Source organism: Bufo bufo, chromosome 5 (assembly GCF_905171765.1).
Source record: "Bufo bufo chromosome 5, aBufBuf1.1, whole genome shotgun sequence".
NCBI classification, from domain to species: domain Eukaryota; kingdom Metazoa; phylum Chordata; class Amphibia; order Anura; family Bufonidae; genus Bufo; species Bufo bufo.
The window spans coordinates 316,150,797-316,163,077 of NC_053393.1; the positions used below are offsets into that span (position 1 = coordinate 316,150,797).

General features: G+C 42.3%; 1 protein-coding gene across 2 annotated transcripts in view; it reads left to right on the plus strand.

Annotated features, from left to right (window-relative positions):
- The window catches only part of BCL2 (BCL2 apoptosis regulator), a 206,282-nt gene that overhangs the window by 187,081 nt on the left and 6,920 nt on the right, over positions 1-12,281 (plus strand). The window lies entirely within an intron of this gene.

Genomic DNA, 12,281 nt, shown 5'->3' on the forward strand with positions numbered 1-12,281 from the left:
CCAGTAATGTGCTGATCATCGGGCACGTGGCCTAGGACCATCTCAATCACATTCAAGTGAATGGGGCTGAACTGCAATACCAAGCACAGCCTCTGTCCAATGGATGGCGCTGTTGTTCATAAGCACCGGAGTGCCGCAACCTCTTTAAACCGCTAATCAGCGGTGGGTACCAGGAGTCAGATCCTCACTGATCACACACTGATGACCTATCCTGTACATACTGTAGGTCATCAGTGTTTAAACACTCGGACAACCCATTTAATGTGTGTATGGACCCTGCACGACAGCACACAGAGCCTTCACAGTTGCATATTATGGACCCATAGGCACACCATATGCTACTGTATGGTGCCTCTGAGTCATCTTAGTTTTCCCTAGAGACAATGCTTTTTAATTCTTCATGGATTCATATGTAATCTTCTGCTTGCCTGTGTATAAAATTGGGACGGAGGGACAATGTGGGAGCCATATTATGGGTCCATACAGTACAGATTTATAATACACATACAGAAGACCTAACCGTGATTGCATTTTTTTTTCTTCCCTTATCATACTGTACCCATACAGCAAACATCAATATTTCCACAAACCAGAACATTGCAGAAAGGTATTTAGACTTCACTTTTATATTTGGTAGTAAGTTTTATGGAAAAGTGGCTGGGGTTTTTATTGATGAGTTGAATCAATACATTTACCCTCAGGTTGTTCACGTTCCTCACAGTTAGTGCAAATAAAATACCTTTCATAGTTTCAGACAAAAATATTCAATCCTTTGAAAGAAAAGTGTACATATCGAGATCCATTCATACTGGCATACTGTCCTGTAGCCGACCAAAGAATTGTTAGTGCAGGTGTTTGGGCACATACAGTTTTGTTATTGTCGTCAGGAAACCCCTGTTTACATGAGGCGATGTACTGCCGAGAACCATGATTTTTATGCCCGCATAAATGAGAAGATCAATGTCAAAGAAGCATTTGCATGTTTGTCATCTGATCACAGTTACATGGAGCAATAATTGGGAACAGTTCAGAAGTGTGATCATTCACCCAGTCATTGGCCCATTAGTGTATGGTGGATTGTATGGAGTGTTCCACAAGCAGCTGTAGTTTTCATTATTCGACCATTACACTTCTGTTCCCACCGTAAACCCAAAAGAACAATCTAATGCTAAGTTCCAGTGTATATCTTAATCTCCATGACAGCTGAGAACAAAAGTGGAACCTCATCTCCTGCTATTAGGGTCCATTCACATGTCCGCAAAATGGGTCTGCATCCGTTCCGCAATTTTGTGGAACGGGTGCGGACCCATTTATTTTCAATGGGGCCGCAAAAGATGCAGACGGCATACCGTGTGTTGTCCGCATCCGCACTCCTGTTCCGCGGCCTCATGTTCTATGTCCTATTCTTGTTCGCATCCATGGACAAGAAAAGGCATTTCTATTAAAGTGCTTGCCATGCGCGGTCCACAAAATGCAGAACGCACATGGCTGGTGTCCGTGTTTTGCAGACGTGTGAATGGACCCTTAAAGTGTAACTGTTATTTCGATTTAGTTTTAATATAGTGCAGGGACACGGATCTTAAACATTTTTTTTATATACTTAGGGAAAGATGTTTCTTTGTACAAGAAAACCGGGTGTAGAGAGTCTTCTTGGCAGAACTGCCAGTGTTGTTTAAGGGGTTGTCCGCTTTTTACTATTGATAACCTGTCCTCAGGATAGGTCATCATTATCAGATCGGCGGGGGTCCGACTTCCAGCATAACCATTGACCAGCTGTTTGAAGAGAAAGCAGTGCTGCTTTCTCTGCTCTGTTTACCTGCTCGCCGCAGTAATTACAAGTATGGCGTCCCTATTCATATCTATGAGCCAGCTCTCTCTGTTCACGTGCATAGGCAGGAGCCGTCCCATAGAAGTGAATGGGGACGCCATACTTGTTATTACACCTGCTCACCACTGCAATTGCTGAGGCGAGCAGATAAGCAGAGCAGGGAAGACTTCAAACAACTGATTAGCGGAGGTGCCGGGTGGACAACCCCTTTAAAGGGGGTCTCGTTCCCATTGCAGCCTGCTATTGGCTGCTCCCCTGTCGCCAGATGTTTTGATCCGAGCGACGAGGAGATGCAGCAGCAGCCGTGCAGGGATCCGGAGCGTCGCGGGTGCTAGGGAGCAGGTAAGTATATTCCATACAAGGGGCCCTGGCATTGGGGGGGGGGGGGGGGTATATTTTAGATCTCATATAACCCCTTTTAGGAGAGTCAGTCTTCAGTTCTACTGAGCCCTAAAGATGCCTGTATAAAAAGTTTGTTAGTCAGTAATAGTTAGGGCTTGTGTACATGGTCAAGGACTGGGGTAAGTGACAAGAAGCAGGCTGGAAGCCTCTGTATGTTACATGCAGGCATCTTCAGTGCTCAGTAGAACTGAAGACTGACTCTTCTTAGAAACACTCAGAGCTGTGCAAAGAAGTCTCTTTATACCCTGTTTTGTGGTACAAAGATTCATCTTTCCCTAATAAAGTATATTTTAAAAATGTTCGATATCCCTTTCCTATTAAAAATAATCTGAAATGATAGTTACACTTTAAATATCAGCTGGAACCCGCTCTGAAAAACCCAATCTGCAAAACTCTCCTGAATGATTACAGTGGAAATCTTCTGCTTTTACTGGAGTTCCCCTTGAAATATGATTGACACAGGGAAATCCTCAGCTTTTCCAGAAAAAGATAAGCAGTTGGAATCAGATTGTGTATATTGTATGGACCTATAGAGCTGCCCGATATGTCTGCATTCCTATAGCAGGTGCACACAATAAGAGAAATAGCGCATAGTAAATATAAATATTATTGCCACTTGCTTGCTGGGTTTCATAACCGGTAATGAGTAAAACTAAAACTCCAGTCTAGAAGCAGGTATGTTTACATCCGTACGAGCACAACATTGCTCTCAGCTAAGGCGACCTTAATGAGATGTGGTTAAGTCTGTGTAGAAAGGGTGAGAAGAATGGTCTTCATTGATTAGAAGAAAAAGGGGAAATGTGTCTTCCTGCACTTGTGAAAGTTCTGTGTGGGTGGTAGGCAGGGCTCGGATGAGGAAGTTAGGACTTCCTTTCAATACCTGAGTAGTACAGCTGGTAGGAAGAGTCATTACTTCCCCCTCTGTCACTGGACAGGATTTCCTCATGGGTAAGAATGTGCTGACTGAAGCATTGTAAGGACTTCGTATGCTGAATGGGAATTCCTCACTGCATATCTGCTCACTAACCTCAGCGCAGACACATAATTATCTCATGTGTCAGTGGTGGTCACTGCTAGAGCAATGCTGCAAAACTGATGACTCGGGAGAAAAAACTTGACCTGAAAATACTTTTCATTGTAGTGTCCTACACAGCAGATTCTACTGTTCTTAACAGCCGCATTGACTGTGTTTTCCTCTATCACTCAGATCATATAGAATGACTGCTTATATAAGCAAATTAAACGTTTCATCATTTTGCCTTATATAAGATTTTATAGGTTCATGGTAAGAGCATAAACACTGAAAAGTATTTGAATAAGGGCTCTGACCGTGGGGGCAGCCGCATGCTGATCGCGGACCCATTCCCTTGAATGTGGTCCACGATCCACATGCAACGGTCTTCACCGCAAAAAAGTAGTGCATGCACAACTTTTTTGCTGTGCGGAGGCACGGACAGATACCCCACGGAAGCACTCCTTAGTGGTTCCGTGCCTCCGTTCCGCACTGACCTTCCAGATTGTGGACCCATTCAAGTGATGTGGTGCCAGAATGGTCAGGGCCCATATTTTGCGGACCCACTTTTTGTGGGCCGCAATACAGGCCCGGCTGGCACACAATTGTGTGGATGAGCCCTAACGTGGTGTATGGTGCACAAGGTTCACTGATACACTTACTCCAAGAAATAACGTATCCACCATAAAATGAGCAGATAAAAAAACAATAAGAGAGACATTTGTTAAGACCGTTTTGTTTTTTTTCCCGCCAATTTCCCTTCCTCTGCACCACCGGTGAATGTGGCAAAGTTATGTGGAGGAGTACGGCTCCTATAGTTTTGTCGCCTTCTCCTGCTTGCCGTGTGACAGTTTAAAATCTACAACAGCCTCCTAGCTGCTGTAGATTTCTCAAGATTCTCAGATTCACAAAAATTAAATGTGCCAGTCCTGCTGCGCTGCCTGCTTCCTTGGCACACACCCTTTTCTTGCTATTTCCGAAAAGTGGTGAGCAGGGGGAAGATTGGAAAATGTTGCCACAAAAATGACGTGCAACAAAATCGGCGACTTCAATTCGCCTCTATTGTGGCATAAATCACTTAATAAATGCATCTTATAAATTTAGGGGATTTATTAAGAACAGCGGTTAAGGTCTCTCTGCACTGCTGGAGGATGCGCCAAAGTTTGGAGCTTCCTCCAACAGGCCAAGAGATAGACTTGAATCTACATCAGTTCTCTTGCTGGTGTAGATTTAAGACATTTTCCACGCCAAAACTGGCCTACTGGCCCGCCCTCTTCCCTGCCTAGATTTTGCAGCAAAAATCCTGTGCAACAAAATCTGCAACTTTAACCCCTTCAACCACTGTGGTGAGCGCACTCCACACGCGGCTGATCCCAGCTGTATCATACAGCAGGCACCTGTTCGTAATGACAGGGAAGGGGTGATCGCGTTGAACCCCGTCTTTTAACCCAGCAGATACCATGATCAACACCGATCGCGGCATCTGGGGCAAGGCAAGAGGGATGCAGCTCAAGTACCATAAAATAAAAAATCCCTAATACATCTCTCTAGACCAAAATATAAAAAAGCTATGGCTATCAGATTTTTATTTATTTTTTTTAAACGTAGAAAAAAAAAAAAAAAGTTTGGTATCGCCATATTCGTACTGAGCCACAGAATAAGGACTTCATGTCATTTTTAGTGCACAGTAAATGCTGTGATGTAAAACCCCCAAAAATCTTGGGGGAACTTATCCTGCAAAAAATAAGCCCTCATATGGCTATATGAATGGAAAATTTGAAAAGTTTTGGCTATTGGAACGTGGGGAGGAAAACATAAAAATGCAAAACCAAAAATGGGCCCGATACTTAAGGGGTTAATACTCTAAAAAGTGGCAAACGTGATAATAAATGAACCTCTTATTTTTTTTAAATACCAATTTAAAGTAGGAATGTTTACAGTAGCGCCCCCATTGCTTATACATCCTGATGACCATCTGGCCATGCAGGTGGCAAATCCCTTGCCCATATAATGCCTCGACACTACGGGCAGGAAGGAAGCTTGGTTGGAATTTACCAGATTACAAGTTCTGAGATCCAATTGTGATTTTAACATCATCTAATTTAGTAGATTTTATTTTCCCACTGAAAACAAAGATCTTGAAAATGGGGAGGATTTGAAACATGCTGTATAGAAAGTAGCAAATAAGCTGATCCCAGTGCTCACCGAAATGCCTGGTATAATAGCGGAGTACCTATCTAGCAACATCAAAGCAATTATTTTTCTAGAATGAGGAACTCTTAGCTGAGTACCTATCGAGCATCATTTGATCAAAGCAATTATTTTTCTAGAATGAGGAGCTCTTAGATTTGGACTAAAAGTTCCAAGTAAACAAATCAGAAAATTTCAAATGTATATTTCATAAAATTAATTCAAATTGTTAAAATCGTTTGTTCTGGCAGTTCTCTGAATTCATCTCGACACCCAACAAAGGTAAAATAATGAGAAGAAAGATTAGAGTAGATATGATAGATGTGGTCTTATGGTTGTCTACATTTTCATGCAGTTTCCTACTCTTCCAGATTCTGGGGTTTCTGCAGTTCGTCTTTGTGTTGCATTTTCTTGTTCTAGTGTGCCCTTTCTTTTTTGCTGGTATGTTAAATGAAATCCATATGCTGAGTGCACTGTATAGATTAAGTCATCTGTGTGCACAGTTGTTCTTCAATATATACAACTATTTAAAAGCAAGGCCTGTTTCTTCTAGGAGTTCCTGTTCCTTCCTTGAATTGGCAAGCCCAGATAGTCCTTATAAAATATAAAACCTGTGCACTTTTTCAGCTCCCTTGTGTCCTTTAAGTAGCCAGGTGATTACACACTAAGGTGAAAATTGACCTAAAAAGTAATTTGTAACAGTACCAAAAAGAATAGTAGGAATGATCCCTGGAAATACTCAGTTGCGGCAGATTCTGCATGTGCATGTAGATTAGAAACAATGAGTGAAAACTGCATTGAATTTCTGTTACATTTTCGCAATATCATTTACAATTTGCTCTAAAATCTGCACAAAAAATTTCCACTATGTGTGTATAAAGGCCCTATTTAACTAAATAGCAATAAATTATCTAATATTTTAGTTGCAGAATGTGCCAGAAAAATCTGCAGCAAGTCTGCAATGTGTGATCACTAGAGATGAGCGAATCGGCGTCCACGAAGTGGACTTCAATCCGAATTTTAGCGTAAGTTTTATTTGCCGCAAAGCCGGATTTCCTCATGCTTCGAGGTAGAAAATCAATTTAACCTGAAATAGTGTAAAAAACAAAAAAAATAATACTTATCCACTTGCTCACAACTGGTTGCCCACCGCCATCTTGATTGAAGATCTCAGCCGAAATCCCACGCAGTGACGTATGGAGTCACCACGCCGGATGAGATTTTGCGCCAGACCTTCAGTCAAAATGGTGGCAGGCGACCCATCACAGGCAAATGGATCAGGTTAATGTTATTATTATTGTTTTTTAATTATTTTAAACTTTGTAATGTATATCAGATGCAGCAGTCATGTATGAATGTGCATCTGAGTGGTACAATGGCAGGGGACGGCGCAATCTGCGCTCCCTGTCATTGCACCCAGTACTTACAAAGAAATGCACTTCGGGATGAAGTAATTCATCACAAAGTGGATTTTTTTGTAAAATTCGGTGAAGAAGCCGAATTGAATTTTAAAAACCTTCGCTCATCTCTAATGATCACCCTAGTTCTTTCTAGAAATACCTAGAAATAAAAATCATATTTTATATTTTCTGAGGGCAGTCAACCCTGAGGACGTCTTTTTTTTTTTTTTCTACAGGTTGGCATGGTTATGTAATATTTTAGAATTTGGGTACAAGGATAGTATATTTGATATGTCGGAAATATGTATGAGTTTGTCACGAGATGATGTGTCCTTGGTTTTGGTCAGTAACTTTGGTCTGTTATCTACTATTCTGCTTGACTTTATATTAGTGGTGAAGATCATGAAGGTGAGTTGTTTTCAGTGATTCACATAATTTCAGTTTAATTTAACAAAACCATATAACAAAAAAAATTCTTTAGAACTGAAAGTAAACTACCAAATAATTTCATTGTAAGTGTACCGATTGCTCTAGAACCGCAATAATTTTTGATATGCGGTCCGGTCTCGGTTTCTGCCTCCAGTATTTGTCTATATATTGTAATAAGGTACCTTCCGTCCACAATGACTTCAGGTATGTGTCACTGAGGTTCCTGGCCTCTGTGAAGTAAGAGCCGGTATTTTATGTGTCAGCAGCAGCGATTGCTAATTGACACCTTGAGAGTTAGCATGGCTGTCATAGCTGATTTGGGACGGCTCTTACTGGGAGTAGTCAAAGTGCTGGGTGGGTGACTACTCCCCATGTTCCAGGCCGGGTTTTGCCAGGCATAAAAAACAGTCAGCACTGCCAGGTGTGTGGATTTACCTCCCTCTGACAGTGGAGCCCAGGAGTCTGTGTGCTGTGAACTTAGGGCTGTGCTGGGATTTGAGGTTTGAGCTGGGCTTGATGAGGCTGGACTGCTAATAGGGTGTGAATTAACACCCAGGAGAAAAGGTGACTTTTATTGTTTATGGACTTTCCTTGTTTGTGAACAAACACCAAGCCACCTGCGTTTTGTGATGCAGCTTATCTGCATTTTGTTATACACCAATGTGTGAATAAACACTGCTCTCTAATTCAAGAACTGTGTACTTTGCCTCTATACTGCATCCGCTAGTCCTAACTACCAGAGCGAATCCCCACAATATACAAATATAGCTTGCTTCTGCCCTTTTTTCCATTTGCCTTGGCGCTGAAACCGTTTTCTTACGCCCCCTGCTGGTAATGTCAGGATTTAGGGCTGCTGAAACTGACGATTTAATAGGCTTTCAGTGGTCAGCTTGGGTTTTTCTCATTACCAAGTTGATACTGTGGCTTATGATCAATGGTGTAGATTAGAATGTTTTTTGTTTATGGGGGCAATCAGCCAGTTTAATTGAGCCGTTTCTGGTTTGGCCCTACATTTACACCCTATTTCTGCGCCGTTGACTGGTATATGAAGAATCAGTTTAGTTATACCCCTTTCTATTTTAATCTTTAAACATTACTAAGGGTACTTTCACACTAGAGTTTTTCTTTTCCGACATAGAGTTCCGTCACAGGGGCTCTATACCGGAAAAGAACTGATCAGTTTTATACCCATGCATTCTGAATGGAGAGTAATCCGTTCAGGATGTCTTCAGTTCAGTCATTTTGACTGATCAGGCAAAAGAGAAAACCGTAGCATGCTACGGTTTTATCTCTGGCAAAAAAAAACTGAAGACTTGCCTGAATGCCGGATCCGGCATTTTTCCCCATAGGAATGTATTAGTGCCAGATCCGGCATTCAGAATGCCGGATCCATTCTTCCGGTCTGCGCATGCGCAGACTGAGAAAAAGGTGAAAAAAATAAATGCCGGATCCGTTTTGCCGGATGACACCGGAAAGACGGTTCCGGCATTTCAATGCATTTTTTCGACTGATCAGGCATTTTTAAGACTGATCAGGATCCTGATCAGTCTTACTAATGCCATCAGTTGGCATACGTTTTGCCTGATTCGGCAGGCAGTTCCGGCGACGGAACTGCTTGCCGGATCTCTCTGCCGCAAGTGTGAAAGTACCTTAATAAAGATTTTTTCTTTTCATTTTAGCATCCCTAGTTTGCTATGTAAATAAAATACGTTTATAGGTGACATAAACCAGTTTTGGCTTGGGCTACTTTCACACCTGCGTTTAGGTGCGGATCCGTCTGGTATCTGCACAGACTGATCCGCACCTATAATGCAAACGCTGGTATCCGTTCAGAACTGATCCGTCTGCATTTTTCTGTCTAAAAAAAAGTCTAAGTCAAACGGATCCGTCCTGACTTACATTGAAAGTCAATGGGGGACGGATCCGTTTACAATTTCACCATATTGTGTCAATGTAAACGGATCCGTCCCCATTGGCTTACATTGTAAGTCAGGACGGATCCGTTTGGCTCCGCATCGCTAGGCGAACACCAAAACGCTGCAAGCAGCGTTTTGGTGTCCGCCTCCAGAGCGTAACGGAGGCAAACTGATGCATTTTGAACGGATCCTTATCCATTCAGAATGCATTGGGGCTAAACTGATCCGTTTGGGGCTGCTTGTGAGAGCCCTGAACGGATCTCACAGGCGGACCCAGAAACGGCAGTGTGAAAGTAGCCTAAACTAGCCTTTTGTGAGCACTGCTGAAACTAGACCCCAAGCAAAGGTGTCTAATATATAACTGCACCTTGACAATGGTCTAGTTATAATATACCAGTGATACCTCTGCTGTATTTCATGAAATAATATGAAAGATCCATTTCCCCCATGTAGTGAGAAGATACCTCACTGTAACTGAACCCCATCTGTTTGGGATCGTATTTCTATTCATAGTGAAGTTTGAAATTAGTGTATTGTTATTGTATCGACAATTTTTTTGTACTTTGATGTTTATTACCTGATAATTATTGATAATCTTTCCCTTTGAATTCAGAACACACACTTTTATCTGTCCCTTTATATATGTAGCAATTATTGTTAGTGATTGGTCTGCTTTGTCATGTTACTGGTTAAAAATCTACACTTAAAAAAATAATAATAATAGAAAACTAAAAAAATTAGTGCACCACGGGATTCCCATTCGCTGTAATGGGATCTGGCTGCTTTCCAGCATATATTCTGGCTTTCAGCCGGACAAAAAAATGTTGCATGTAGTAGTTTTTGTACAGCTGAAAGCTGGCATCTACGCTGGATACAATACATTTCAGCAGTCTGTTCCTCCTCCAGAACAGGCTTCCGGAATTAAAAGCGCAGATTTGAACCTGTAGCCATTTGTATATCCTGTATCATATATCGTATATATACTATCCTCAGGTTAAATAATTAGTATCTGATCGATAGGGGTTAGACTCATGGCACCACCGCCAATCAGCAGTTTGCGCTGGTTAGCGCCATGACATCTTCTTAAAGGGTTTCTATCACTTCGTTTCACATATTTAGCTGTCAGACACTAGCGATCCGCTAGTGTCTGCTCTGCCAAACCATCCTAATATAATTGCTTTTGGGGCAGCCGTTTTGCTAAAAAAAAGATGGTGCTATGGGGGCGTCATTAGCACCTAAAGGCTCCGTCTACCTTCAGAAACTGCCGCCGCCCAGCGCGTCCCTCCAGCCCGCCCATCTCCTCCTGAATGCGATCCTCCCCGTGCGCGCCTGTATTCGGCGCATGCGCAGTGAATGTCTGACCGCTTCCCTGCTCAGACATCTCCACTGCGCCTGTTCCTCGGAGCACTATGACGTCATCGTGCAGGCGCAGTGGAGATGTCTGAGCAGGGAAGCGGTCAGACATTCACTGCGCATGCGCCGAATACAGACGCTCGCAGGGAGAATCGCATTCAGGAGGAGATGGGCGGGCTGGAGGGACGCGCTGGGCGGCGGCAGTTTCTGAAGGTAGACGGAGCCTCTAGGTGCTAATGACGCCCCCATAGCACCTAGAGGCTCATTACCATATTAATAAAAGTTTTTTTTTTTAGCAAAACGGCTGCCCCAAAAGCAATTATATTAGGATGGTTGGGCAGAGCAGACACTAGCGGATCGCTAGTGTCGGCTGGCTAAATATGTGAAACGAAGTGATAGAAACCCTTTAAGCCAGCGATTTTTGCATTCATCGATCACATGGCCTGGGCACACCTCAGCCCCTTCAAGTGACGGGGGCTGAGCTGTTGTCCCAAGCACAGTTGCTATCCAAAGGACGGTACTGTGCTTGGTAAGCTGCAAGGAGACAGCTCAATGGGAGTGCTGCTGCTGCCTCCTCAAACAGCTCATTGGCAGGGGTTCCAGATGTCTGACCCCGCCAATCTGATATTGATGACCTATCTTATAAATGCCCTGCATAACCCATTTAATTGAGTTTGCTATGAATCTAATGTGTATAGATAGATAGAAAAGCAGGTGGTGGGTAGGTGGTTAGATAGATAAAAATGTAATTCTGCAATGAAACTCTGCAACGCAGGATAGTACATTGTGATTTTGAGATCCTGCCATGAATGTGTTACATGAGGATGTTGCTGTGGGTTTGTTGCATACTTGTGAAAAAGGTATGAAGGATTTTTTTTTTCTGCTGCTTCTGAGCTCATTTGGCAGCTACATTCACAATTCTAATGCACGTCATTGCCAACAGTCAATAATTTTGTCAACAAGCACACCCTAAGAGCTTTGTCGATTTTCGATAATGCAGTGGGACAATTTTTCAGATTAATGTAAACAGCCTAGTATTAATACCACACATATCAGATTGTAGACACTGAGCCAGCAAAACATGCTGAGAGTTTTTAGATTGGAAAGGTTAAGAATTATGGAAGTAATGCTAAACTATAATATTCATCATGTTATGATCAATACTAGTAATGAAATGTATTTAGATTTTACTCAACATTTTATGTACCGTAGCTTAATAATGTAAGTAAATTCAAGAATAGTGTTAACATACACTTTAAAGTGGTTATCCAGTTTCCGGAAAAAATAAATACAATAAAAACAAAAGCAAGTGCTCTAAAAAAATACAGCAAAGATATTCTGTAGTTGTGTTTTATGTTTGGCTGAAGTGGTAATGTAGTCTCTGCTGGGAGTGATTGGCCTCAGTCGTCACATGCTGTACTGCTGGCACAGTGGACGCCATGATGCCAATAGTATGTCACAAGACAGTTGAGGCCACTGATTGGCTGAGTGGTAGGACCCATGATGTCCGTAGTATGGCACATGACCGCTGAGGCCACTCAGTGGCTACAGTATTCACATGCTGGCTAGTTGTAGACAAAGACCTTGGAGTCTGCGAGAGCATTGGCTCTGGATTGTCGGGGAGTGAAATGGAGATGGTTTTTTCTTGTTATTTTAGGGTATTTTGTAGATTTTTTTTATAATTTTTTTGCTTGCCCTTTTTTTATTTAAAGAAACTGTATAACCCCCCTTTAAAGGGACACTGACAGAAC